Here is a 26687-nt window from a genome sequence, read left to right as displayed (position 1 = left end):
ATTACACGCAAATGATCCAGAACAAAATAATAGTATTAGCAAGAAGATGCAATCCATGGTCCAGAAACCAATTATCTTTTCACCTAATTCATACATTTGTATGATTATTGTATTTTTGTGAGGGGGATGTATCTTTATGTATTGTGTATTTTGTCTTTCAGTGTCATATAAGCCGTGTGGGCTGGGCACATTAGTGCATGACACTTAAATAAATCAAATCAATCAAAAAAAATGTACCAAAATAATCTTGTTTGTATCTGTGGATACAGCTGCAATTTTCATGATTAGATTGGGTTTTCCATACATAACTGTATCCTTTATAACTTTCCTAGAAATATAGGACGGAGGTATGTAGGATGACTCTTATATTGAGGAACATGAAGAGAACAGCAGAAGAAATATAAAAAACCGAGTGGATTTTAGGGAGGAGTTGAAACAGACTTTGGGAGAATCAGGAGACTTTTTTAATTGCATCGATCATCAATTTCTTTCATTACTCAGTTTTTGCGCCCTCTACTAGTCTTTGCCTGTAGTAACCATAGTTCTTTCAGCTGCCGTTTAAAACTTTATAAACATATTTACTTTCAGGATCTTTTGAGGTTTTAAACATTTATAAAAGTATTTCAGAAGAGCACAGAAAGATCTGTTGAAAAGAAATCCATGAAGAAAACATATACAAGCTATAAACTTTACATACGGACATAGCCAGGTAAATCAAATGTAGATAGTTAACTTGCCTTATTTTTTCACATCTTTAGGAGGCCCTACTACTGCAGGGCATCAAAAAATTGAATCAAACTCTTGTTGTTCCTCCCCACGGAAATCTTTAGTAAAAGGCGAAAGATTTATACGATCTGAAGAGAAACAAGAGAGCTGGCCTTGGAAAGCACCAAGTGACCCACCCCATTCACGGCACTACAACTTTAGGTAATGGTGTCAAATCGTGTAAGACAAAGAAGGCCAACTAAATGTTGAAAATACATTAAAACTTAAATAGCTTGCATTACACGCAAATGATCCAGAACAAAATAATAGTATTAGCAAGAAGATGCAATCCATGGTCCAGAAACCAATTATCTTTTCACCTAATTCATACATTTGGACCAAAATAATCTTGTTTGTATCTGTGGATACAGCTGCAATTTTCATGATTAGATCGGGTTTTCCATACATAACTGTATCCTTTATAACTCTCCTAGAAATATAGGACGGAGGTATGTAGGAGACTCTTATATTGAGGAAGATGAAGAGAACAGCAGAAGACCAAGAGGGGAGAAATATAAAAAACCAAGTGGATTTTAGGGAGGAGTTGAAACAGACTTTGGGAGAATCAGGAGACTTTTTTAATTGCATCGATCATCAATTTCTTTCATTACTCAGTTTGGCGCCCTCTACTAGTCTTTGCCTGTAGTAACCATAGTTCTTTCAGCTGCCGTTTAAAACTTTATAAACATATTTACCTTCACGACCTTTTGAGGTTTTGAAACATCTATAAAAACTATTTCCAAAGAGCACAGTAAAGATCAGATGAAAAGAAATCATGAAGAAAACATATACAAGCTATAACTTTACATACGGACATAGCCAGGTAAATCTAATGTAGATAGTTAACTTGCTTACTTTTTCACATCTTTAGGAGGCCCTACTACTGCAGGGCATCAAAAAATTGAATCAAACTCTTGTTGTTCCTCCCCACAGGAAATCTTTAGTAAAAGGCGAAAGATTTATACAATCTGAAGAGAAACAAGAGTGCTGGCCTTGGAAAGCACCAAGTGACCCGCCCCATTCACGGCACTACAACTTTAGGTAATGGTATCAAATCGTGTAAGACAAAGAAGGCACACTAAATGTTGAAAATACATTAAAACTTAAATAGCTTGCATTACACGCAAATGATCCAGAACAAAATAATAGTATTAGCAAGAAGATGCAATCCATGGTCCAGAAACCAATTATCTTTTCACCTAATTCATACATTTGTATGATTATTGTATTTTTGTGAGGGGGATGTTTCTTTATGTATTGTGTATTTTGTCTTTCAGTGTCATATAAGCCCGTGTGGGCTGGGCACATTAGTGCATGACACTTAAATAAATCAAATCAATCAAAAAAAATGTACCAAAATAATCTTGTTTGTATGTGTGGATACAGCTGCAATTTTCATGATTAGATTGGGTTTTCCATACATAACTGTATCCTTTATAACTCTCCTAGAAATATAGGACGGACGTATGTAGGATGACTCTTATATTGAGGAACATGAAGAGAACAGCAGAAGAAATATAAAAAACCGAGTGGATTTTAGGAGGAGTTGAAACAGACTTTGGGAGAATCAGGAGACTTTTTTAATTGCATCGATCATCAATTTCTTTCATTACTCAGTTTTGGCGCCCTCTACTAGTCTTTGCCTGTAGTAACCATAGTTCTTTCAGCTGCCGTTTAAAACTTTATAAACATATTTACTTCAGGATCTTTTGAAGTTTTAAACATTTATAAAAGTATTTCCAAAAGCACAGTAAAGATCTGTTGAAAAGAAATCCATGAAGAAAACATATACAAGCTATAAACTTTACATACAGACAAAGCCAGGTAAATCTAATATAGATAGTTAACTTGCTTTATTTTTTCACATCTTTAGGAGCCCTACTACTGCAGGGCATCAAAAAATTGAATCAAACTCTTGTTATTCCTCCCCACGGAAATCTTTAGTAAAAGGCGAAAGATTTATACGATCTGAAGAGAAACAAGAGTTCTGCCTTGGAAGCACCAAGTGACCCGCCCCATTCACGGCACTACAACTTTAGGTAATGGTGTCAAATCGTGTAAGACAAAGAAGGCACACTAAATGTTGAAAATACATTAAAACTTAAATAGCTTGCATTACACGCAAATGATCCAGAACAAAATAATAGTATTAGCAAGAAGATGCAATCCATGGTCCAGAAACCAATTATCTTTCACCTAATTCATACATTTTATATTATTGTTTTTTGAATGTATCTTTATTATGTGTATTTTGTTTTCATTCTATACCATTTGGGACAGTCAAACTAAATAATCAAATAATAAAAAATGTACCAAAATAATCTTGTTTGTATCTGTGGATACAGCTGCAATTTTCATGATTAGATTGGGTTTTCCATACATAACTGTATCCTTTATAACTTTCCTAGAAATATAGGACGGAGGTATGTAGGATGACTCTTATATTGAGGAACATGAAGAGAACAGCAGAAGAAAGAAATATAAAAAACCGAAGTGGATTTTAGGAGGAGTTGAAACAGACTTTGGAGAATCAGGAGACTTTTTTAATTGCATCGATCATCAATTTCTTTCATTACTCAGTTTTGGCGCCCTCTACTAGTCTTTGCCTGTAGTAACAATAGTTCTTTCAGCTGCCGTTTAAAACTTTATAAACATATTTACCTTCAGGATCTTTTGAGGTTTAAACATTTATAAAATATTTCTAAAAAGCACAGTAAAGATCTGTTGAAAAGAAATCCATGAAGAAAACATATACAAGCTATAAACTTACATACGGACAAAGCCAGGTAAATCTAATATAGATAGTTAACTTGCTTTATTTTTTCACATCTTTAGGAGGCCCTACTACTGCAGGGCATCAAAAAATTGAATCAAACTCTTGTTATTCCTCCCCACGGAAATCTTTAGTAAAAGGCGAAAGATTTATACGATCTGAAGAGAAACAAGAGTCTGGCCTTGGAAAGCACCAAGTGACCCGCCCCATTCACGGCACTACAACTTTAGGTAATGGTGTCAAATCGTGTAAGACAAAGAAGGCCAACTAAATGTTGAAAATACATTAAAACTTAAATAGCTTGCATTACACGCAAATGATCCAGAACAAAATAATAGTATTAGCAAGAAGATGCAATCCATGGTCCAGAAACCAATTGTTTTTTCACCTAATTCATACATTTGGACCAAAATAATCTTGTTTGTATCTGTGGATACAGCTGCAATTTTCATGATTAGATTGGGTTTTCCATACATAACTGTATCCTTTATAACTCTCCTAGAAATATAGGACGGAGGTATGTAGGATGACTCTTATATTGAGGAAGATGAAGAGAACAGCAGAAGACCAAGAGGGGAGAAATATAAAAAACCAAGTGGATTTTAGGGAGGAGTTGAAACAGACTTTGGGAGAATCAGGAGACTTTTTTAATTGCATCGATCATCAATTTCTTTCATTACTCAGTTTTGGCGCCCTCTACTAGTCTTTGCCTGTAGTAACCATAGTTCTTTCAGCTGCCGTTTAAAACTTTATAAACATATTTACCTTCAGGATTTTTGAGGTTTTAAACATTATAAAAGTATTTCAAAGAGCACAGTAAAGATCTGTTGAAAAGAAATCCATGAAGAAAACATATACAAGCTATAAACTTTACATACGGACATAGCCAGGTAAATCTAATGAAGATAGTTAACTTGCTTTCTTTTCACATCTTTAGGAGGCCCTACTACTGCAGGGCATCAAAAAATTGAATCAAACTCTTGTTGTTCCTCCCCACGGAAATCTTTAGTAAAAGGCGAAAGATTTATACGATCTGAAGAGAAACAAGAGTGCTGGCCTTGGAAGCACCAAGTGACCCGCCCCATTCACGGCACTACAACTTTAGGTAATGGTGTCAAATCGTGTAAGACAAAGAAGGCCAACTAAATGTTGAAAATACATTAAAACTTAAATAGCTTGCATTACACGCAAATGATCCAGAACAAAATAATAGTATTAGCAAGAAGATGCAATCCATGGTCCAGAAACCAAATTGTATCTTTTTCACCTAATTCATTACATTTGGACCAAAATAATCTTGTTTGTATCTGTGGATACAGCTGCAATTTTCATGAATTAGATTCGGGTTTTCCCATACATAACTGTATCCTTTATAACTCTCCCTAGAAAATTATAGGACGGAGGTATGTAGGATGGACTCTTATATTGAGGAAGATGAAGAGAACAGCAGAAGACCAAGAGGGGAGAAATATAAAAAACCAGAGATGGATTTTTAGGGAAGGAGTTGAAACAGACTTTGGGGAGAATCAGGAGACTTTTTTTAATTGCATCGATCATCAATTTCTTTTCATTACTCAGTTTTGGCCGCCCCTCTACTAGTCTTTGCCTGTAGTAACCATAGTTCTTTCAGCTGCCGTTTAAAACTTTATAAACATATTTACCTTCACGATCTTTTTGAGGTTTTAAACATCTATAAAACTATTTCCAAAGAGCACAGTAAAGATCTGTTGAAAAGAAACCATGAAGAAAACATATACAAGCTATAAACTTTACATACGGACATAGCCAGGTAAATCTAATGTAGATAGTTAACTTGCTTTACTTTTTACATCTTTAGGAGGCCCTACTACTGCAGGGCATCAAAAAATTGAATCAAACTCTTGTTGTTCCTCCCCACGGAAATCTTTAGTAAAAGGCGAAAGATTTATACGATCTGAAGAGAAACAAGAGTGCTGGCCTTGGAAAGCACCAAGTGACCCGCCCCATTCACGGCACTACAACTTTAGGTAATGGTGTCAAATCGTGTAAGACAAAGAAGGCCAACTAAATGTTGAAAATACATTAAAACTTAAATAGCTTGCATTACACGCAAATGATCCAGAAAAAATAATAATATTAGCAAGAAGATGCAATCCATGGTCCAGAAACCAATTATCTTTTCACCTAATTCATACATTTGGACCAAAATAATCTTGTTTGTATCTGTGGATACAGCTGCAATTTTCATGATTAGATTGGGTTTTCCATACATAACTGTATCCTTTATAACTCTCCTAGAAATATAGGACGGAGGTATGTAGGATGACTCTTATATTGAGGAAGATGAAGAGAACAGCAGAAGACCAAGAGGGGAGAAATATAAAAAACAAGTGGATTTTAGGGAGGAGTTGAAACAGACTTTGGGAGAATCAGGAGACTTTTTTAATTGCATCGATCATCAATTTCTTTCATTACTCAGTTTTGGCGCCCTCTACTAGTCTTTGCCTGTAGTAACCAAAGTTCTTTCAGCTGCCGTTTAAAATTTTATAAACATATTTACCTTCACGATCTTTTGAGGTTTTAAACATCTATAAAAGTATTTCCAAAGAGCAAAGTAAAGATCTGTTGAAAAGAAATCCATGAAGAAAACATATACAAGCTATAAACTTTATATACGGACATAGCCAGGTAAATCTAATGTAGATAGTTAACTTGCTTTACTGTTTCACATCTTTAGGAGGCCCTACTACTGCAGGGCATCAAAAAACTGAATCAAACTCTTAATGTTCCTCCCCACGGAAATCTTTAGTAAAAGGCGAAAGATTTATACGATCTGAAGAGAAACAAGAGTCCTGGCCTTGGAAAGCACCAAGTGACCCGCCCCATTCACGGCACTACAACTTTAGGTAATGGTGTCAAATCGTGTAAGACAAAGAAGGCCAACTAAATGTTGAAAATACATTAAAACTTAAATAGCTTGCATTACACGCAAATGATCCAGAAAAAAATAATAATATTAGCAAGAAGATGCAATCCATGGTCCAGAAACCAATTATCTTTTCACCTAATTCATACATTTGGACCAAAATAATCTTGTTTGTATCTGTGGATACAGCTGCAATTTTCATGATTAGATTGGGTTTTCCATACATAACTGTATCCTTTATAACTCTCCTAGAAATATAGGACGGAGGTATGTAGGATGACTCTTATATTGAGGAAGATGAAGAGAACAGCAGAAGACCAAGAGGGGAGAAATATAAAAAACAAGTGGATTTTAGGGAGGAGTTGAAACAGACTTTGGGAGAATCAGGAGACTTTTTTAATTGCATCGATCATCAATTTCTTTCATTACTCAGTTTTGGCGCCCTCTACTAGTCTTTGCCTGTAGTAACCAAAGTTCTTTCAGCTGCCGTTTAAAATTTTATAAACATATTTACCTTCACGATCTTTTGAGGTTTTAAACATCTATAAAAGTATTTCCAAAGAGCAAAGTAAAGATCTGTTGAAAAGAAATCCATGAAGAAAACATATACAAGCTATAAACTTTACATACGGACATAGCCAGGTAAATCTAATGTAGATAGTTAACTTGCTTTACTGTTTCACATCTTTAGGAGGCCCTACTACTGCAGGGCATCAAAAAACTGAATCAAACTCTTGTTGTTCCTCCCCACGGAAATCGTTAGTAAAAGGCGAAAGATTTATACGATCTGAAGAGAAACAAGAGTGCTGGCCTTGGAAAGCACCAAGTGACCCGCCCCATTCACGGCACTACAACTTTAGGTAATGGTGTCAAATCGTGTAAGACAAAGAAGGCCAACTAAATGTTGAAAATACATTAAAACTTAAATAGCTTGCATTACACGCAAATGATCCAGAACAAAATAATAGTATTAGCAAGAAGATGCAATCCATGGTCCAGAAACCAATTATCTTTTCACCTAATTCATACATTTGGACCAAAATAATCTTGTTTGTATCTGTGGATACAGCTGCAATTTTCATGATTAGATCGGGTTTTCCATACATAACTGTATCCTTTATAACTCTCCTAGAAATATAGGACAGAGGTATGTAGGAGGACTCTTATATTGAGGAAGATGAAGAGAACAGCAGAAGACCAAGAGGGGAGAAATATAAAAAACCGAGTGGATTTTAGGGAGGAGTTGAAACAGACTTTGGGAGAATCAGGAGACTTTTTTTAATTGCATCGATCATCAATTTCTTTCATTACTCAGTTTTGGCGCCCTCTACTAGTCTTTGCCTGTAGTAACCATAGTTCTTTCAGCTGCCGTTTAAAACTTTATAAAAATATTTACCTTCACGACCTTTTGAGGTTTTAAACATCTATAAAACTATTTCCAAAGAGTATAGTAAAGATCTGTTGAAAAGAAATCCATGAAGAAAACATATACAAGCTATAAACTTTACATACGGACATAGCCAGGTAAATCAAATGTAGATAGTTAACTTGCCTTATTTTTTCACATCTTTAGGAGGCCCTACTACTGCAGGGCATCAAAAAATTGAATCAAACTCTTGTTATTCCTCCCCACGGAAATCTTTAGTAAAAGGCGAAAGATTTATACGATCTGAAGAGAAACAAGAGTGCTGGCCTTGGAAAGCACCAAGTGACCCGCCCCATTCACGGCACTACAACTTTAGGTAATGGTGTCAAATCGTGTAAGACAAAGAAGGCCAACTAAATGTTCAAAATACATTAAAACTTAAATAGCTTGCATTACACGCAAATGATCCAGAACAAAATAATAGTATTAGCAAGAAGATGCAATCCATGGTCCAGAAACCAATTATCTTTTCACCTAATTCATACATTTGGACCAAAATAATCTTGTTTGTATCTGTGGATACAGCTGCAATTTTCATGATTAGATCGGGTTTTCCATACATAACTGTATCCTTTATAACTCTCCTAGAAATATAGGACGGAGGTATGTAGGAGGACTCTTATATTGAGGAAGATGAAGAGAACAGCAGAAGACCAAGAGGGGAGAAATATAAAAAACCAAGTGGATTTTAGGGAGGAGTTGAAACAGACTTTGGGAGAATCAGGAGACTTTTTTAATTGCATCGATCATCAATTTCTTTCATTACTCAGTTTTGGCGCCCTCTACTAGTCTTTGCCTGTAGTAACCATAGTTCTTTCAGCTGCCGTTTAAAACTTTATAAACATATTTACCTTCACGACCTTTTGAGGTTTTCACATCTATAAAACTATTTCCAAAGAGTATAGTAAAGATCTGTTGAAAAGAAATCCATGAAGAAAACATATACAAGCTATAAACTTTACACACGGACATAGCCAGGTAAATCTAATGTAGATAGCTAACTTGCTTTACTTTTTCACATCTTTAGGAGGCCCTACTACTGCAGGGCATCAAAAAATTGAATCAAACTCTTGTTGTTCCTCCCCACGGAAGTCTTTAGTAAAAGGCGAAAGATTTATACGATCTGAAGAGAAACAAGAGTGCTGGCCTTGGAAAGCACCAAGTGACCCGCCCCATTCACGGCACTACAACTTTAGGTAATGGTGTCAAATCGTGTAAGACAAAGAAGGCCAACTAAATGTTGAAAATACATTAAAACTTAAATAGCTTGCATTACACGCAAATGATCCAGAACAAAATAATAGTATTAGCAAGAATATGCAATCCATGGTCCAGAAACCAATTGTTTTTTCACTTAATTCATACATTTGGACCAAAATAATCTTGTTTGTATCTGTGGATACAGCTGCAATTTTCATGATTAGATTGGGTTTTCCATACATAACTGTATCCTTTATAACTCTCCTAGAAATATAGGACGGAGGTATGTATGATGACTCTTATATTGAGGAAGATGAAGAGAACAGCAGAAGACCAAGAGGGGAGAAATACAAAAAACCGAGTGGATTTTAGGGAGGAGTTGAAACAGACTTTGGGAGAATCAGGAGACTTTTTTAATTGCATCGATCATCAATTTCTTTCATTACTCAGTTTTGGCGCCCTCTACTAGTCTTTGCCTGTAGTAACCATAGTTCTTTCAGCTGCCGTTTAAAACTTTATAAACATATTTACCTTCAGGATCTTTTGAGGTTTTAAACATTTATAAAAGTATTTCCAAAGAGCACAGTAAAGATCTGTTGAAAAGAAATCCATGAAGAAAACATATACAAGCTATTAACTTTACATACGGACATAGCCAGGTAAATCTAATGAAGATAGTTAACTTGCTTTTCTTTTTCACATCTTTAGGAGGCCCTACTACTGCAGGGCATCAAAAAATTGAATCAAACTCTTGTTGTTCCTCCCCACGGAAATCGTTAGTAAAAGCCGAAAGATTTATACAATCTGAAGAGAAACAAGAGTGCTGGCCTTGGAAGCACCAAGTGACCCGACCCATTCACGGCACTACAACTTTGGTTAATGGTGTCAAATCGTGTAAGACAAAGAAGGCCAACTAAATGTTGAAAATACATTAAAACTTAAATAGCTTGCATTACACGCAAATGATCCAGAACAAAATAATAGTATTAGCAAGAAGATGCAATCCATGGTCCAGAAACCAATTATCTTTTCACCTAATTCATACATTTGTATGATTATTGTATTTTTGTGAGGGGGATGTATCTTTATGTATTGTGTATTTTGTCTTTCTGTGTCATATAAGCCCGTGTGGGCTGGGCACATTAGTGCATGACACTTAAATAAATCAAATCAATCAAAAAAAATGTACCAAAATAATCTTGTTTGTATCTGTGGATACAGCTGCAATTTTCATGATTAGATTGGGTTTTCCATACATAACTGTATCCTTTATAACTCTCCTAGAAATATAGGACGGAGGTATGTAGGATGACTCTTATATTGAGGAACATGAAGAGAACAGCAGAAGAAATATAAAAAACCGAGTGGATTTTAGGGAGGAGTTGAAACAGACTTTGGGAGAATCAGGAGACTTTTTTTAATTGCATCGATCATCAATTTCTTTCATTACTCAGTTTTTGCGCCCTCTACTAGTCTTTGCCTGTAGTAACCATAGTTCTTTCAGCTGCCGTTTAAAACTTTATAAACATATTTACTTTCAGGATTTTTTGAGGTTTTAAACATTTATAAAAGTATTTCAGAAGAGCACAGAAAAGATCTGTTGAAAAGAAATCCATGAAGAAAACATATACAAGCTATAAACTTTACATACGGACATAGCCAGGTAAATCAAATGTAGATAGTTAACTTGCCTTATTTTTTCACATCTTTAGGAGGCCCTACTACTGCAGGGCATCAAAAAATTGAATCAAACTCTTGTTGTTCCTCCCCACGGAAATCTTTAGTAAAAGGCGAAAGATTTATACGATCTGAAGAGAAACAAGAGTGATGGCCTTGGAAAGCACCAAGTGACCCACCCCATTCACGGCACTACAACTTTAGGTAATGGTGTCAAATCGTGTAAGACAAAGAAGGCCAACTAAATGTTCAAAATACATTAAAACTTAAATAGCTTGCATTACACGCAAATGATCCAGAACAAAATAATAGTATTAGCAAGAAGATGCAATCCATGGTCCAGAAACCAATTATCTTTTCACCTAATTCATACATTTGGACCAAAATAATCTTGTTTGTATCTGTGGATACAGCTGCAATTTTCATGATTAGATCGGGTTTTCCATACATAACTGTATCCTTTATAACTCTCCTAGAAATATAGGACCGAGGTATGTAGGAGGACTCTTATATTGAGGAACATGAAGAGAACAGCAGAAGAAATATAAAAAACCGAGTGGATTTTAGGGAGGAGTTGAAACAGACTTTGGGAGAATCAGGAGACTTTTTTAATTGCATCGATCATCAATTTCTTTCATTACTCAGTTTTGGCGCCCTCTACTAGTCTTTGCCTGTAGTAACCATAGTTCTTTCAGCTGCCGTTTAAAATTTTATAAACATATTTACCTTCAGGATCTTTTGAGGTTTTAAACATCTATAAAACTATTTCCAAAGAGCACAGTAAAGATCTGTTGAAAAGAAAACCATGAAGAAAACATACACAAGCTATAAACTTTACATACGGACATAGCCAGGTAAATCTAATGTAGATAGTTAACTTGCTTTACTTTTTCACATCTTTAGGAGGCCCTACTACGGCAGGGGATCAAAAAATTGAATCAAACTCTTGTTGTTCCTCCCCACGGAAATCTTTAGTAAAAGGCGAAAGATTTATACGATCTGAAGAGAAACAAGAGTGCTGGCCTTGGAAAGCACCAAGTGACCCGCCCCATTCACTGCACTACAACTTTAGGTAATGGTGTCAAATCGTGTAAGACAAAAAAGGCCAACTAAATGTTGAAAATACATTAAAACTTAAATAGCTTGCATTACACGCAAATGATCCAGAACAAAATAATAGTATTAGCAAGAAGATGCAATCCATGGTCCAGAAACCAATTATCTTTTCACCTAATTCATACATTTGTATGATTATTGTATTTTTGTGAGGGGGATGTATCTTTATGTATTGTGTATTTTGTCTTTCAGTGTCATATAAGCCAGTGTGGGCTGGGCACATTAGTGCATGACACTTAAATAAATCAAATCAATCAAAAAAAATGTACCAAAATAATCTTGTTTGTATCTGTGGATACAGCTGCAATTTTCATGATTAGATTGGGTTTTCCATACATAACTGTATCCTTTATAACTTTCCTAGAAATATAGGACGGACGTATGTAGGATGACTCTTATATTGAGGAACATGAAGAGAACAGCAGAAGAAATGTAAAAAACCGAGTGGATTTTAGGGAGGAGTTGAAACAGACTTTGGGAGAATCAGGAGACTTTTTTAATTGCATCGATCATCAATTTCTTTCATTACTCAGTTTTGGCGCCCTCTACTAGTCTTTGCCTGTAGTAACAATAGTTCTTTCAGCTGCCGTTTAAAACTTTATAAACATATTTACCTTCAGGATCTTTTGAGGTTTAAACATTTATAAAAGTATTTCCAAAAAGCACAGTAAAGATCTGTTGAAAAGAAATCCATGAAGACAAACATATACAAGCTATAAACTTTACATACGGACAAAGCCAGGTAAATCTAATGTAGATAGTTAACTTGCTTTATTTTTTCACATCTTTAGGAGGCCCTACTACTGCAGGGCATCAAAAAATTGAATCAAACTCTTGTTATTCCTCCCCACGGAAATCTTTAGTAAAAGGCGAAAGATTTATACGATCTGAAGAGAAACAAGAGTTCTGGTCTTGGAAGCACCAAGTGACCCGCCCCATTCACGGCACTACAACTTTAGGTAATGGTGTCAAATCGTGTAAGACAAAGAAGGCCAACTAAATGTTGAAAATACATTAAAACTTAAATAGCTTGCATTACACGCAAATGATCCAGAACAAAATAATAGTATTAGCAAGAAGATGCAATCCATGGTCCAGAAACCAATTATCTTTTCACCTAATTCATACATTTGGACCAAAATAATCTTGTTTGTATCTGTGGATACAGCTGCAATTTTCATGATTAGATCGGGTTTTCCATACATAACTGTATCCTTTATAACTCTCCTAGAAATATAGGACGGAGGTATGTAGGATGACTCTTATATTGAGGAACATGAAGAGAACAGCAGAAGACCAAGAGGGGAGAAATATAAAAAACCAAGTGGATTTTAGGGAGGAGTTGAAACAGACTTTGGGAGAATCAGGAGACTTTTTTAATTGCATCGATCATCAATTTCTTTCATTACTCAGTTTTGGCGCCCTCTACTAGTCTTTGCCTGTAGTAACCATAGTTCTTTCAGCTGCCGTTTAAAACTTTATAAACATATTTACCTTCACGACCTTTTGAGGTTTTAAACATCTATAAAACTATTTCCAAAGAGTATAGTAAAGATCTGTTGAAAAGAAATCCATGAAGAAAACATATACAAGCTATAAACTCTACATACGGACATAGCCAGGTAAATCTAATGTAGATAGCTAACTTGCTTTACTTTTTCACATCTTTAGGAGGCCCTACTACTGCAGGGAATCAAAAAATTGAATCAAACTCTTGTTATTCCTCCCCACGGAAATCTTTAGTAAAAGGCGAAAGATTTATACGACCTGAAGAGAAACAAGAGTGCTGGCCTTGGAAAGCACCAAGTGACCCGCCCCATTCACGGCACTACAACTTTAGGTAATGGTGTCAAATCGTGTAAGACAAAGAAGGCCAACTACATGTTGAAAATACATTAAAACTTAAATAGCTTGCATTACACGCAAATGATCCAGAACAAAATAATAGTATTAGCAAGAAGATGCAATCCATGGTCCAGAAACCAATTGTTTTTTCACCTAATTCATACATTTGGACCAAAATAATCTTGTTTGTATCTGTGGATACAGCTGCAATTTTCATGATTAGATTGGGTTTTCCATACATAACTGTATCCTTTATAACTCTCCTAGAAATATAGGACGGAGGTATGTAGGATGACTCTTATATTGAGGAAGATGAAGAGAACAGCAGAAGACCAAGAGGGGAGAAATATAAAAAACCAAGTGGATTTTAGGGAGGAGTTGAAACAGACTTTGGGAGAATCAGGAGACTTTTTTAATTGCATCGATCATCAATTTCTTTCATTACTCAGTTTTGGCGCCCTCTACTAGTCTTTGCCTGTAGTAACCATAGTTCTTTCAGCTGCCGTTTAAAACTTTATAAACATATTTACCTTCAGGATATTTTGAGGTTTTAAACATTTATAAAAGTATTTCCAAAGAGCACAGTAAAGATCTGTTGAAAAGAAATCCATGAAGAAAACATATACAAGCTATAAACTTTACATACGGACATAGCCAGGTAAATCTAATGAAGATAGTTAACTTGCTTTTCTTTTTCACATCTTTAGGAGGCCCTACTACTGCAGGGCATCAAAAAATTGAATCAAACCCTTGTTGTTCCTCCCCACGGAAATCTTTAGTAAAAGGCGAAAGATTTATACGATCTGAAGAGAAACAAGAGTGCTGGCCTTGGAAGCACCAAGTGACCCGCCCCATTCACGGCACTACAACTTTGGTTAATGGTGTCAAATCATGTAAGACAAAGAAGGCCAACTAAATGTTGAAAATACATTAAAACTTAAATAGCTTGCATTACACGCAAATGATCCAGAACAAAATAATAGTATTAGCAAGAAGATGCAATCCATGGTCCAGAAACCAATTGTTTTTTCACCTAATTCATACATTTGGACCAAAATAATCTTGTTTGTATCTGTGGATACGGCTGCAATTTTCATGATTAGATTGGGTTTTCCATACATAACTGTATCCTTTATAACTCTCCTAGAAATATAGGACGGAGGTATGTAGGATGACTCTTATATTGAGGAACATGAAGAGAACAGCAGAAGAAATATAAAAAACCGAGTGGATTTTAGGGAGGAGTTGAAACAGACTTTGGAAGAATCAGGAGACTTTTTTAATTGCATCGATCATCAATTTCTTTCATTACTCAGTTTTGGCGCCCTCTTATGAGGTGCCGTGTAGGACATTATTCAGAATTAGCATTCATAAACACATATGAAAACTCTCACACACACTAGTGAAATGCTTGTATACATACAACTGAAAATATATTCATTCACATACACATGTGAAATCTCTCACACACACTACTGAAATCCTCTCACGCTCACTACCGAAAATCCTCTCACACACACTACTGAAATCCTCTCACACACACTACTGAAATCCTCTCACACACACTACCGAAAATGCTCTCACACACACTACCGAAATCCTCTCACAGACACTACTGAAATCCTCTCACAGACACTACTGAAATCCTCTCACACACACTACCGAAATCCTCTCACACACACTACCGAAAATGCTCTCAGACATACTACTGAAATCCTCTCACGCTCACTACCGAAAATCCTCTCACACACACTACTGAAATCCTCTCACACACACTACCGAAAATGCTCTCACACACACTACCGAAATCCTCTCACAGACACTACTGAAATCCTCTCACAGACACTACTGAAATCCTCTCACAGACACTACTGAAATCCTCTCACACACACTACCGAAATCCTCTCGCACACACTACTGAAATCCTCTCACACACACTACTGAAAATGCTCTCACACACACTACCGAAATCCTCTCACAGACACTACTGAAATCCTCTCACAGACACTACTGAAATCCTCTCACACACACTACCGAAATCCTCTCACACACACTACCGAAAATGCTCTCACACACACTACCGAAATCCTCTCACAGACACTACTGAAATCCTCTCACAGACACTACTGAAATCCTCTCACAGACACTTTCGGTAGTGAGTGTGAGAGGATTTTTGTAGTGAGTGTGAGAGGATTTCGGTAGTGTGTGTGAGAGCATTTTCACATGTGTATGTGAAAGATTTCACATGTGTATGTGAATGAATATATTTTCAGTTGTATGTATACAAGCATTTCACTAGTGTGTGTGAGAGTTTTCATATGTGTTTATGAATGCTAATTCTGAATAATGTCCTACACGGCACCTCATACCCTCTACTAGTCTTTGCCTGTAGTAACCATAGTTCTTTCAGCTGCCGTTTAAAACTTTATAAACATATTTACCTTCACGATCTTTTGAGGTTTTAAACATCTATAAAACTATTTCCAAAGAGCACAGTAAAGAACTGTTGAAAAGAAAACCATGAAGAAAACATATACAAGCTATAAACTTTACATACGGACATAGCCAGGTAAATCTAATGTAGATAGTTAACTTGCTTTACTTTTTACATCTTTAGGAGGCCCTACTACTGCAGGGCATCAAAAAATTGAATCAAACTCTTGTTGTTCCTCCCCACGGAAATCTTTAGTAAAAGGCGAAAGATTTATACGATCTGAAGAGAAACAAGAGTGCTGGCCTTGGAAAGCACCAAGTGACCCGCCCCATTCACGGCACTACAACTTTAGGTAATGGTGTCAAATCGTGTAAGACAAAGAAGGCCAACTAAATGTTGAAAATACATTAAAACTTAAATAGCTTGCATTACACGCAAATGATCCAGAAAAAAATAATAATATTAGCAAGAAGATGCAATCCATGGTCCAGAAACCAATTATCTTTTCACCTAATTCATACATTTGGACCAAAATAATCTTGTTTGTATCTGTGGATACAGCTGCAATTTTCATGATTAGATTGGGTTTTCCATACATAACTGTATCCTTTATAACTCTCCTAGAAATATAGGACGGAGGTATGTAGGATGACTCTTATATTGAGGAAGATGAAGAGAACAGCAGAAGACCAAGAGGGGAGAAATATAAAAAACAAGTGGATTTTAGGGAGGAGTTGAAACAGACTTTGGGAGAATCAGGAGACTTTTTTAATTGCATCGATCATCAATTTCTTTCATTACTCAGTTTTGGCGCCCTCTACTAGTCTTTGCCTGTAGTAACCAAAGTTCTTTCAGCTGCCGTTTAAAATTTTATAAACATATTTACCTTCACGATCTTTTGAGGTTTTAAACATCTATAAAAGTATTTCCAAAGAGCAAAGTAAAGATCTGTTGAAAAGAAATCCATGAAGAAAACATATACAAGCTATAAACTTTATATACGGACATAGCCAGGTAAATCTAATGTAGATAGTTAACTTGCTTTACTGTTTCACATCTTTAGGAGGCCCTACTACTGCAGGGCATCAAAAAACTGAATCAAACTCTTAATGTTCCTCCCCACGGAAATCTTTAGTAAAAGGCGAAAGATTTATACGATCTGAAGAGAAACAAGAGTCCTGGCCTTGGAAAGCACCAAGTGACCCGCCCCATTCACGGCACTACAACTTTAGGTAATGGTGTCAAATCGTGTAAGACAAAGAAGGCCAACTAAATGTTGAAAATACATTAAAACTTAAATAGCTTGCATTACACGCAAATGATCCAGAAAAAAATAATAATATTAGCAAGAAGATGCAATCCATGGTCCAGAAACCAATTATCTTTTCACCTAATTCATACATTTGGACCAAAATAATCTTGTTTGTATCTGTGGATACAGCTGCAATTTTCATGATTAGATTGGGTTTTCCATACATAACTGTATCCTTTATAACTCTCCTAGAAATATAGGACGGAGGTATGTAGGATGACTCTTATATTGAGGAAGATGAAGAGAACAGCAGAAGACCAAGAGGGGAGAAATATAAAAAAACAAGTGGATTTTAGGGAGGAGTTGAAACAGACTTTGGGAGAATCAGGAGACTTTTTTAATTGCATCGATCATCAATTTCTTTCATTACTCAGTTTTGGCGCCCTCTACTAGTCTTTGCCTGTAGTAACCAAAGTTCTTTCAGCTGCCGTTTAAAATTTTATAAACATATTTACCTTCACGATCTTTTGAGGTTTTAAACATCTATAAAAGTATTTCCAAAGAGCAAAGTAAAGATCTGTTGAAAAGAAATCCATGAAGAAAACATATACAAGCTATAAACTTTATATACGGACATAGCCAGGTAAATCTAATGTAGATAGTTAACTTGCTTTACTGTTTCACATCTTTAGGAGGCCCTACTACTGCAGGGCATCAAAAAACTGAATCAAACTCTTAATGTTCCTCCCCACGGAAATCTTTAGTAAAAGGCGAAAGATTTATACGATCTGAAGAGAAACAAGAGTCCTGGCCTTGGAAAGCACCAAGTGACCCGCCCCATTCACGGCACTACAACTTTAGGTAATGGTGTCAAATCGTGTAAGACAAAGAAGGCCAACTAAATGTTGAAAATACATTAAAACTTAAATAGCTTGCATTACACGCAAATGATCCAGAAAAAAATAATAATATTAGCAAGAAGATGCAATCCATGGTCCAGAAACCAATTATCTTTTCACCTAATTCATACATTTGGACCAAAATAATCTTGTTTGTATCTGTGGATACAGCTGCAATTTTCATGATTAGATTGGGTTTTCCATACATAACTGTATCCTTTATAACTCTCCTAGAAATATAGGACGGAGGTATGTAGGATGACTCTTATATTGAGGAAGATGAAGAGAACAGCAGAAGACCAAGAGGGGAGAAATATAAAAAAACAAGTGGATTTTAGGGAGGAGTTGAAACAGACTTTGGGAGAATCAGGAGACTTTTTTAATTGCATCGATCATCAATTTCTTTCATTACTCAGTTTTGGCGCCCTCTACTAGTCTTTGCCTGTAGTAACCAAAGTTCTTTCAGCTGCCGTTTAAAATTTTATAAACATATTTACCTTCACGATCTTTTGAGGTTTTAAACATCTATAAAAGTATTTCCAAAGAGCAAAGTAAAGATCTGTTGAAAAGAAATCCATGAAGAAAACATATACAAGCTATAAACTTTACATACGGACATAGCCAGGTAAATCTAATGTAGATAGTTAACTTGCTTTACTGTTTCACATCTTTAGGAGGCCCTACTACTGCAGGGCATCAAAAAACTGAATCAAACTCTTGTTGTTCCTCCCCACGGAAATCGTTAGTAAAAGGCGAAAGATTTATACGATCTGAAGAGAAACAAGAGTGCTGGCCTTGGAAAGCACCAAGTGACCCGCCCCATTCACGGCACTACAACTTTAGGTAATGGTGTCAAATCGTGTAAGACAAAGAAGGCCAACTAAATGTTGAAAATACATTAAAACTTAAATAGCTTGCATTACACGCAAATGATCCAGAACAAAATAATAGTATTAGCAAGAAGATGCAATCCATGGTCCAGAAACCAATTATCTTTTCACCTAATTCATACATTTGGACCAAAATAATCTTGTTTGTATCTGTGGATACAGCTGCAATTTTCATGATTAGATTGGGTTTTCCATACATAACTGTATCCTTTATAACTCTCCTAGAAATATAGGACGGAGGTATGTAGGATGACTCTTATATTGAGGAACATGAAGAGAACAGCAGAAGACCAAGAGGGGAGAAATATAAAAAACTGAGTGGATTTTAGGGAGGAGTTGAAACAGACTTTGGGAGAATCAGGAGACTTTTTTTATTGCATCGATCATCAATTTCTTTCATTACCCAGTTTTGGCGCCCTCTACTAGTCTTTGCCTGTAGTAACCATAGTTCTTTCAGCTGCCGTTTAAAATTTTATAAACATATTTACCTTCACGATTTTTTGAGGTTTTAAACATTTATAAAAGCTTTTCCAAAGAGCACAGTAAAGATCTGTTGATAAATCCATGAAGAAAACATATACAAGCTATAAACTTTACATACGCACATAGCCAGGTAAATCTAATGTAGATAATTAACTTGCTTTATTTTTTCACATCTTTAGGAAGCCCTACTATTGCATGGCATCAAAAAATTGAATCAAAGTCTTGTTGTTCCTCCCCACAGAAATCTTTAGTAAAAGGCAAAAGATTTATACGATCTGAAGAGAAACAAGAGTGCTGGCTTTGGAAAGCACCAAGTGACCCGCCCCATTCACGGCACTACAACTTTAGGTAATGGTGTCAAATCGTGTAAGACAAAGAAGGCCAACTAAATATTTAAAATACATTAAACCTTAAATAGCTTGCATTTCATAGAAATGATCCAGAACAAAATAATAGTATTAGCAAGAAGATACAATCCATGGTCCAGAAACCAATTACCTTTTCACCTAATTCTCACTTCTGGCTTTTCCCATCAAGGGTCTCCACAGTGAAACAACCCTCCCATGAGGATGAGTCGCATATTAAACTTGTCAATGTTTTCACGCCGGATGCTTTTCCTGATGCAACCCTCTCAAACTGAATGGGCTTGGGACTGGCACAGCAGCAGAGAAGGGAATAGGGAGCAGCCTGGATTTGAGCCCTGGTTTCAAGGACGGAATGCACTGCAAACCAGCACGAGCTAAACTGGCCCCCTTTGCACCTAATTCATAAATTTGTACCAAATTGACCCGGTCAAAATTAATAACGCATTTGAAAACTTTTATAAAAACCTGTACACACCGCAGATCAATCCGTCAGAGCAAAGTATTGACTCATTTCTTAATAATGTAAACCTACCCAGGCTAAATGAGGATCAAATCACAAACTTAGATTCTCCGCTCTCGCCGTCTGAACTTCATGAAGCTCTGTTACTTATGCCCAATGGTAAAGCACCAGGGCCTGACGGCTTTCCTGCTGAGTTTTATAAAGAATTCTGGGAACAACTGGCACCAACATTTTATAAAACTGTCACATCTATTAATGAGAGCCAATCAATGCCACCTAACATGAACTCAGCCAACATAATTCTTCTTCTAAAACCAGACAAAGATCCCACTAGTCCTTCAAGCTATCGCCCTATTTCTCTAATCAATGCAGATGTAAAAATTATCTGCAAAGCACTAGCACAGAGAATAGAAAAAATCACTCCTCACATAATTCACTTCGACCAGACTGGATTCATCAAAGGCAGACACTCGGATGATAATGTCCGTAGACTAGTTAATATAATAGACTTTGCCACCATTAAAAACCAGGAAATGACGGTACTATCGCTGGATGCTGAAAAAGCCTTTGACAGAGTTAATTGGAAGTTCCTTATTGCTGCCCTCCAGAAGTTTGGTTTTGGAGAAGCATTCATCAATTGGATCAAAATATTATATCACAACCCCAATGCATCAGTTAGAACTAATAAACAGACTTCAAACAGGTTTTTTCTTGGAAGAGGAACCAGACAGGGCTGCCCACTCTCTCCTTCTCTTTTTGCTATATTCATTGAGCCTTTAGCTGCAGCAATAAGACAGAATGAGAGCATTATAGGAATAAAAACCAAACACAGCCATCATAAAATTAGTCTTTATGCGGATGACATATTACTGTTTTTAAGGAATTTACATTCTGTAAATGAAACAGCAATGATCATAAATGAATTCTCCTCCATATCAGACTATTCCATTAATTGGAATAAGTCTGTTTTATTACCACTCAACAAGAATATGGAACAAAGACTCACAATTCCAGTTAAAACAGGAAATATCAAATATCTGGGTATCTACTTTTCCCCCAAACTATCAGAACTGGTGCAGCTAAACCACACCCCATTACTGAAAAGCATACAGGACGATCTAACACGCTGGACCAACCTGCCTTTGTCCCTTATGGGCAAGGTAGCCACGGTTAAAATGAAAATCTTACCCAAGGTTAATTATCTCTTCTCAATGATTCCCACACAACCGCCATTAAAATGGTTCAAAACATTAGACTCATCCATATCAAGCTTTCTATGGAACAACAAACCTGCAAGAATTAGTCTAAAAACTTTAAAATCTGCAAAAAACTGTGGAGGATTAGAATTACCTAACTTCCACAAATACTTTCTTGCAAATAGATTACAATACATCTTAAAATGGTTAAAAAATAATCCAGAAACCAACTCATGGTTAGACTTGGAACAGGCGTTATGTGGAAAGATCAACCTGTCACAGCTACCATTTATTAGCCAAACAGTTAAAAAACAGGATTGTTTCAAAAGCATTAATATAAATGCCACCTTAACAGCCTGGTGGGAATTTCTCAAAATATCAAAATCATCAATTCAACCGTGCAAAATGACACCCATCTGGAACAACCCGGACATCCTTATTAACAAAAAAATGATTCACTTCCCAGCTTGGCAAGCAGGGGGCATAAAACAACTAGAGCACGTAATTATTGATAGAAGATTCATAACCCCCCAGGAACTTCAAGACAAACATGGAATAAATAACTTCTTGGAATATCAGCAACTTAAATCAAGTATTACTAAAAAGTATAAAATTAAAGACGACGATTTAAAGCTACCAGATGTAGTTACCACTCTGATTAATCTCTGAATAGAACTCTCTCCAAAATATACAAACTTTTATGTAATTTAGATAACAATATTGCCCTTCCAACAAAAAAATGGGATGCAGATTTGAGCATCAGCACAGATGAAAGCTTCTGGTCAGAACTTTGTCTAAACACCTTTAAACTGACAAAAAGTCCAAATCTGCAGCTAATCCATCTCAAAACCCTTCACAGAATTTACTACACTGGACAGAGGATGTTCAAGATGGGTCTCAGTAACTCAGACATTTGCGAGCACTGTGATAATAATCTACCCGACAGCTACATGCACGCACTGTGGTTCTGCACTCCTGTCCAGGCTCTCTGGCAGCAGGTATGTGCCGATTTATCAGTCTGGCTTAAGGTTTCAATCACTGCCTCACCGTCACTTTGTGTGCTTGGTGACATGAGTGCCATCGATATAGAAGAAGGATTAGCTTCTATCATTTTCATAACTCTTTGTATTGCCAAAAAAACTATTTTAATAAATTGGAAAAACAAGAAAAATATAAACATAAGTCAACATAGAAATCTGCTGTTTGATCATATCAGCTTGGAAAAAATGTCAGCCCAAAGCTCAAGTAACTTTGAAAGAATTCAGTCTCTCTGGTCTCCTGTGGTTGACTCCATGACTTAGGGGGTGGGGGGCTTGGTCGTCGCTGCTCCTTGCCCTTCTGCCGTGGTTTGGGGTGGGGGTCGGGGCTTCCGGTGCCTGGCAGGGGCGGTGGGGGGCTCCGTTGGTCGGGGGGTCGGGTCCGGTGCCTGGGTGGGGCGGGCTGGGGCGCTGCGTGGTCCTCTGGGCTTGGGTGTGGGGGTGCGTGGTGGGGGGGTGGGGTGGTGGTCTGGCTTGGCTTGGGGGGGTGGTCCCTTTGCCTGTGCTGGGGGGGGTTGGCGGGGGGCCCTGCTCGGGTGGGGGGGGCCCAGCGGCGCCGGATGGGCTGCCCATCTGCACCTGGGGCTGGGATCGGCCCTTCCCTGGCTCTGGGGCGGGACGGGACAACCCTCTCGGGGCCCCCGGTCGCTCTGGGTGTCACCCGCTTCGGCTGCGGGGTCTGGGGTGGGGTGGGGTGGGGGGCTTGTCGGCGCTGTCCTGTGGGGGGGCGTTCTGGGGGGGAGGGGGGGCCCATTATTAGTACGGGTCGGGGGGGCTAGCGGGTCGGGGTCTCCGCTGAGGCAATCAGTGGTTGCCTCGGCCGGTTGGCCTCCTCGGTCCCGTCGAGGCCTGACCAGAGCTCTTCTAGGGCCGGCGTCTGGGGGTGGGGGCCTGGGCTTGCTCCGGGGGGGGGCGACGCTTTCTGGCTCCTCTCTCTCTGTGTGGGGTGGGTGGTGCCGGGCCTGGGGTGTCGGCGCCTCCGGGGGTGGGCCCCTGGGCTGGGTGGCCCTGGCCCCTTTGCTGGGGGTGGGCTGGGGGACGGCTGTTTGACCACCGGGGGACAGTCTACCAGCTGTCCCCAACTTACCCCCTTCCTTATATAACCTCATATTAGGGTGAGGGGGTGGGGGGTCTAGCCTGCGATGCGCCTTGGGGGGGGGCTACTTGGGAGTGGCCCCCCTCCTATGGTTGCCGTATGGAGTGGGCCCCCCCTCTTTCGGTTTTATTTGCACCTTAGACATGTAGGGTCCTTGGTAGGGGGGGTGCTTGGACATCACTGCAAGCAAGCAGCAGATGTCCTCCTGGCACCCTACCCGCCAATTTTAACCGCACCTTAGACATTTAGGGCCCCTTGGTGTGGAGGGTGAGGGGACATCACTGTGAGTAATCAGGAGATGTCCCCTTAGTGCCCTACTCGCCAATTTTAACTGCACCCCCCTTAGTACACACACCCCTCCCCCTTCAATATATACATTCAAACATAAACACACACACATGCACACAAACACCCTCTCAAGCACCCATACACGCACACACATTTTACAAGGAAGGTGGGACCTGGGTCCATCTGTCCCCTACCCCTTCCCTGGTGGGGGGTGCGGGCCCCTTGGCGATGGCGGCCGTGTCCCTTGGGTGCCGGCTCCCTGGGCCCGGCGGTGCTCTCTCCGCACGGTGGGGGGGTTCATATTACACCTGAGCCGGGGGTGTTCGTGTCCCTGGGGGGTGGGTCCTGGTCCTTGCCCCTGGGCGCTGGGCCCCGCCAAACTTCCAACATGGCCGAGCCTGGTCGGGCCATATTTATAACATCCCTTGTGGGCCGCCCTTTTTTCCCCGGGGTTCCCCCCTCCTGGGCGGGGGCGGCGGGCCCCTGCCTTGCTCCTACCTGGACCAACCGTGGGCCGGGTGGGTGGCTGCCTGGAGTGCGGAGCGGGTCTCCCTTGGGGGGTCCTGGCTCGTACCTGGGGTCGGGGCGGGGGGATGCCCGGAACTCCTGGGTGGTGGTGGGGTGCTCGTCTGGGGCTGTGGGCGTCCCTCTCCGGTGGGGCCCTGCGTTGGGCTCTTCCGGCGCGGCGGGGGGCTGCTTTCCTGGCTGGGCTGGGGCGGCGCTCTCTTTCCCTCTGCGCCTCCCTGCTCTCTGGCTCTGGGGGCCTCGCGGCGGTCCGGCTGGCCCTGGCCTGGGTGGCGGTCTTGGTCGCCCGGGGGGCGGTTGTTCCCTGCCTGTTCCCGTGTGGCGTTGGGGGAATTCCGGCTGCCGCTGCTGCTGCGGCGGGGGTATGGGTGTGGCTGGGCGCTCCTCCTCCTTCTTTTCACATTCCACCATCCATTTTAGAAGAACATAAACACTCACCTGAGCACAGGTGTTAGCTCACCTTTGCACTAATAGTTTGCATGATTGAATGAATGAAAGATTTCACACTAGTTGGTTTAAAGGCATAGGTATGCGTTCGTGAACACTATCTGTTTTGTGTGCATGTTGACATGTGGACATTTTTGCGGCTAGCAGGTGTGTTGATAATATTTGAGTGTGTGTGAACAGGCCCCGCCCTTTTTGTACTACATTTGAACCGTACCGTAACGATAAACAACCAGTAAACCTGTCTGCTCTATGCTGCTTCATGGTCTTACCCCCCTTCCCCTCCTATTATCACCCTCCTACCCCCCCCTCTCTCTAACGTCCCTCTCTCTTCTTCCCCTCTTTCCTTTTCCGTCCGGTCCAACACCAAAGATTTTCAAACATGATTGAAATTAATAAATTTTGGCCTCAATTACAAAAGGGGTTTATTCAGACATACCTTTGGTTTGTCTGAAGATGAATAACCCCTCTTGTTAAAATAAAATATGTCCAACACAAGAGGCCCTCAGCTCTCATCTGTTTGCCTAGCTGTTGGACAGGACAAGTTAAAAAAAAAAATAAATAAATAAATAAATTTGTACCAAAATAATTTTGTTTGTATCTGTGGATACAGCTGCAATTTTCATGATTAGATTGGGTTTTCCATACATAACTGTATCCTTTATATCTGTACTGGAGGTATGTAGGATGGACGGAGGTATGTAGGATGACTCTTATGGTGAGGAAGATGAAGAGAACAGCAGAAGACTAAGAAGGGAGAAATATAAAAAAACGATTTTAGGGAGGAGTTGTTATAAACATTTTTTTCTATGGTGGCGGAAATGAGCAAGTCACACTTACATTTAAGATGCAACAACAAATCCCAGTACAAATTAACAAATACTGAAACACAACAGCAAATCATGAAACACATCAGCAAATCATGAAACACAACAGGAAATCATGAACAACAAGAGTTTGATTCAATTTTTTGATGCCCTCCAGTAGTAGGGCTTCCTAAAGATGTGAAAAAAATAAAGCAAGTTAACTATCTACATTAGATTTACCTGGCTATGTCTGTATGTAAAGTTTAGTGGTTGCATATGTTTTCTTCGTGGATTTCTTGTCAACAGATCTTTACTGTGCTCTTTGGAAATAATTTCATAAATGTTTCAAACCTCAAAAGATCATGAAGGTAAATATGTTTATAAAGTTTATAACGGCAGCTGACAGAACTATGGTAACTACAGGCAAAGACCAATAGAGGGCGCCAAAACTGAGAAATAACAAACAAGATTATTTTGTCAAACAAGATTATTTTGGTACATTTTTTTTGATTGATTTGATTTATTTAAGTGTCATGCACTAATGTGCCCAGCCCACACGGGCTTATATGACACTGAAAGACAAAATACACAATACATAAAGATACATCCCCCTCACAAAAATACAATAATCATACAAATGTATGAATTAGGTGAAAAGATAATTGGTTTCTGGACCATGGATTGCATCTTCTTGCTAATACTATTATTTTGTTCTGGATCATTTGCGTGTAATGCAAGCTATTTAAGTTTTAATGTATTTTCAACATTTAGTTGGCCTTTTTTGTCTTACACGATTTGACACCAT

At 38.6% G+C, this 26687-nt stretch overlaps 21 non-coding genes across 21 annotated transcripts; all 21 read right to left on the bottom strand.

The window, feature by feature from the left end:
• Positions 1-760: 760 nt before the first annotated feature.
• LOC111946548 lies at positions 761-873 on the bottom strand. Its single transcript, XR_002872281.1, has one exon. It is a non-coding gene; the product is annotated as a U5 spliceosomal RNA (small nuclear RNA).
• Positions 874-1638: 765 nt separating this feature from the next.
• Positions 1639-1753, bottom strand: LOC111946503. The gene has a single exon (XR_002872236.1). It is a non-coding gene; the product is annotated as a U5 spliceosomal RNA (small nuclear RNA).
• An 886-nt stretch (positions 1754-2639) lies between these two features.
• On the bottom strand, positions 2640-2753 carry LOC111946539. Its single transcript, XR_002872272.1, has one exon. It is a non-coding gene; the product is annotated as a U5 spliceosomal RNA (small nuclear RNA).
• Positions 2754-3602: 849 nt separating this feature from the next.
• LOC111946543 lies at positions 3603-3716 on the bottom strand. The gene has a single exon (XR_002872277.1). It is a non-coding gene; the product is annotated as a U5 spliceosomal RNA (small nuclear RNA).
• Positions 3717-4477: 761 nt separating this feature from the next.
• On the bottom strand, positions 4478-4591 carry LOC111946514. Its single transcript, XR_002872247.1, has one exon. It is a non-coding gene; the product is annotated as a U5 spliceosomal RNA (small nuclear RNA).
• A 786-nt stretch (positions 4592-5377) lies between these two features.
• On the bottom strand, positions 5378-5491 carry LOC111946512. Its single transcript, XR_002872246.1, has one exon. It is a non-coding gene; the product is annotated as a U5 spliceosomal RNA (small nuclear RNA).
• A 765-nt stretch (positions 5492-6256) lies between these two features.
• LOC111946553 lies at positions 6257-6370 on the bottom strand. The gene has a single exon (XR_002872287.1). It is a non-coding gene; the product is annotated as a U5 spliceosomal RNA (small nuclear RNA).
• Positions 6371-7136: 766 nt separating this feature from the next.
• Positions 7137-7250, bottom strand: LOC111946505. The gene has a single exon (XR_002872238.1). It is a non-coding gene; the product is annotated as a U5 spliceosomal RNA (small nuclear RNA).
• Positions 7251-8018: 768 nt separating this feature from the next.
• On the bottom strand, positions 8019-8132 carry LOC111946484. The gene has a single exon (XR_002872219.1). It is a non-coding gene; the product is annotated as a U5 spliceosomal RNA (small nuclear RNA).
• Positions 8133-8898: 766 nt separating this feature from the next.
• Positions 8899-9012, bottom strand: LOC111946494. Its single transcript, XR_002872228.1, has one exon. It is a non-coding gene; the product is annotated as a U5 spliceosomal RNA (small nuclear RNA).
• A 767-nt stretch (positions 9013-9779) lies between these two features.
• LOC111946506 lies at positions 9780-9893 on the bottom strand. Its single transcript, XR_002872239.1, has one exon. It is a non-coding gene; the product is annotated as a U5 spliceosomal RNA (small nuclear RNA).
• Positions 9894-10783: 890 nt separating this feature from the next.
• Positions 10784-10897, bottom strand: LOC111946509. The gene has a single exon (XR_002872243.1). It is a non-coding gene; the product is annotated as a U5 spliceosomal RNA (small nuclear RNA).
• A 755-nt stretch (positions 10898-11652) lies between these two features.
• On the bottom strand, positions 11653-11765 carry LOC111946489. The gene has a single exon (XR_002872224.1). It is a non-coding gene; the product is annotated as a U5 spliceosomal RNA (small nuclear RNA).
• Positions 11766-12655: 890 nt separating this feature from the next.
• LOC111946556 lies at positions 12656-12769 on the bottom strand. Its single transcript, XR_002872290.1, has one exon. It is a non-coding gene; the product is annotated as a U5 spliceosomal RNA (small nuclear RNA).
• Positions 12770-13536: 767 nt separating this feature from the next.
• On the bottom strand, positions 13537-13649 carry LOC111946497. Its single transcript, XR_002872231.1, has one exon. It is a non-coding gene; the product is annotated as a U5 spliceosomal RNA (small nuclear RNA).
• Positions 13650-14416: 767 nt separating this feature from the next.
• Positions 14417-14530, bottom strand: LOC111946554. Its single transcript, XR_002872288.1, has one exon. It is a non-coding gene; the product is annotated as a U5 spliceosomal RNA (small nuclear RNA).
• Positions 14531-16326: 1796 nt separating this feature from the next.
• LOC111946511 lies at positions 16327-16440 on the bottom strand. Its single transcript, XR_002872245.1, has one exon. It is a non-coding gene; the product is annotated as a U5 spliceosomal RNA (small nuclear RNA).
• Positions 16441-17206: 766 nt separating this feature from the next.
• On the bottom strand, positions 17207-17320 carry LOC111946551. Its single transcript, XR_002872285.1, has one exon. It is a non-coding gene; the product is annotated as a U5 spliceosomal RNA (small nuclear RNA).
• A 767-nt stretch (positions 17321-18087) lies between these two features.
• Positions 18088-18201, bottom strand: LOC111946550. Its single transcript, XR_002872283.1, has one exon. It is a non-coding gene; the product is annotated as a U5 spliceosomal RNA (small nuclear RNA).
• Positions 18202-18968: 767 nt separating this feature from the next.
• LOC111946504 lies at positions 18969-19082 on the bottom strand. The gene has a single exon (XR_002872237.1). It is a non-coding gene; the product is annotated as a U5 spliceosomal RNA (small nuclear RNA).
• Positions 19083-19846: 764 nt separating this feature from the next.
• On the bottom strand, positions 19847-19958 carry LOC111946500. The gene has a single exon (XR_002872234.1). It is a non-coding gene; the product is annotated as a U5 spliceosomal RNA (small nuclear RNA).
• Positions 19959-26687: the final 6729 nt, after the last annotated feature.

This window comes from Oryzias latipes, chromosome 19, assembly GCF_002234675.1.
Source record: "Oryzias latipes chromosome 19, ASM223467v1".
Classification (NCBI taxonomy): domain Eukaryota; kingdom Metazoa; phylum Chordata; class Actinopteri; order Beloniformes; family Adrianichthyidae; genus Oryzias; species Oryzias latipes.
This window is presented reverse-complemented; position numbering and strand designations above follow the sequence as displayed.